This window comes from Oncorhynchus kisutch, linkage group LG10 (assembly GCF_002021735.2).
Source record: "Oncorhynchus kisutch isolate 150728-3 linkage group LG10, Okis_V2, whole genome shotgun sequence".
Classification (NCBI taxonomy): Eukaryota; Metazoa; Chordata; class Actinopteri; order Salmoniformes; family Salmonidae; genus Oncorhynchus; species Oncorhynchus kisutch.
The window spans coordinates 45,668,727-45,670,514 of record NC_034183.2 but is presented as its reverse complement, the minus strand read 5'-3'; the positions used below and the strand labels follow the sequence as shown (position 1 = coordinate 45,670,514).

General features: G+C 42.5%; 1 long non-coding RNA gene across 1 annotated transcript; it reads left to right on the top strand.

Annotated features, from left to right (window-relative positions):
* Positions 1-3: 3 nt before the first annotated feature.
* On the top strand, positions 4-1,146 carry LOC116375839 (uncharacterized). The gene is made up of 3 exons (XR_004211244.1): positions 4-40; positions 135-219; positions 314-1,146. It is a non-coding gene; the product is annotated as an uncharacterized LOC116375839 (long non-coding RNA).
* Positions 1,147-1,788: the final 642 nt, after the last annotated feature.

Here is a 1,788-nt window from a genome sequence, read left to right as displayed (position 1 = left end):
CTCCTTCCTACTCCCTCATCCTTGCCCGCTTCTCCTTCAGGTAAGAGCTGAGCACACACAAACTGCGGCATCTTGTTCAAGTACCACCAGTTATCAATTAATTATGCCTAAAGCATCGCTCTCTATCTCTGCAGGACTCAGCCCACTCTCTCCGGCCGACAGAAGAGGCAGCTACAGGAAAAGCTGGATTATGTGCAGGAGGTGGTGAAGACAAAGAAGGTAGTGTGTGTGTGACCATGCAGTGGTATGTGTGTGAGCATTCAGTGCTGTGTGTGCTTGACCACTAACTGTGTGTATCTCTCCCTTCCTGTAGAAGAAGCTCTATGAGGAATACCTTCGCCAGAGTGTGGGTGATCAAGATATGGACTGAAAGGAAATGGAGGAAACCACTGATGTACCACTTAACATTCCTACTGTAGAGGACCAAATGTAATGTAGGGTTTAAACTGTTCAGGCTTTACCTTCCTGGCCATGCCTTATGGTGCATTCATGACAATTCTGAAACTCAAGAGTTAAAATGAACATAAGTTATTTGTGTAGAGTTATTTGTTCAATGTCAGTCATGGAGGGCCAAAGCACTTCTGGTTTTCATCCTTCTAATCAGAGACTGATTCAGACCTGGGACACCAGGTGAGTGCAATTAACTACCAGGTAGAAACAAAAGGGTTTCGGCCCTCCAGGACTGTAATTGAACGTCCCTGACGTACAGCTTCCTATTGGTTGATTCTTATTCTTTCCAAGTGGGAAAACTCTGGCCTCCTCTTTCTGCAATGAATGTCCAAGTAGAGAATGTCTGAATTTCCGAGTTGTCTTGAACGCACCATTTACGTGTCCCTCCGGAGTACGCAGGGCGACATGGGAAATGTAATCCTTGTCCACGTGTTGTCAGTCCAATATCTGTTCATTCATGTAGTTGTAAACCATAGATCGCCTCAATTTCTAATATGAGCATTCAGAACCTAACTCTGACACGCACTGTAATATTCATTTCCCAATATTTTTCACTACCATGTTACCTGATAGGTAGATTTTAAAAACAACAAACATCATGGGACCTGTATTTTTGTATGAGATTAGATACGGTTTACAAACTACATTTTGAATTGAACAAAGCATTTATATATGTTTTTACAATGTTTGTATACACAGTTGTGCCTGTTTGCTACTCCAGGCTTCAACATCTGACTCAGACAAACACCTATGCTGCAATAAACCAATAATAACATGAGGATCATGGGACCTGTATTTTTGTACAAGGTGAACTCTCAGCATTAAATTACTTATGCGATACTATTTACTTGCTGTTCCTTTTGTTCACGTAACTGTTCAAAGCAGCAATTGTGCTGTTCCACACGTTTCTGACCATGAATGTCAATTGTTTCTAACTGTAAGACTAATGAATAAGCACAGCAGCTGTCTGTGAACAAGCAGTTCACAACCATGACACTGAGGATCTGTTGATGATCTGTAATGTTTAACTTTCTTTCCTACATTGGTAGTACGTTTCATTCAAAATTAACTTGTTTAAAAATAGTTTAGACATTAAATCAACTGGCCTACACCCCAAAGAGCAAGCTAAGCAAAAGCATAATCTCTAGAATGAAGAAACTTAGAGGAACCAGGGGTGGGTGGCTAGTCCTCTTCTGGGTGTCCCGGGTAGACCAGGCATACTGTATTTCAGAAGCTGCTCTGAATAGTTGAGGGAACGGAATATCCTGACCATGAGGGTGTTTTGGGGGACTCCTTAGCAGGGGGCAGGTCCTCCTGGGGTGTGGAGGTGGATGGAAC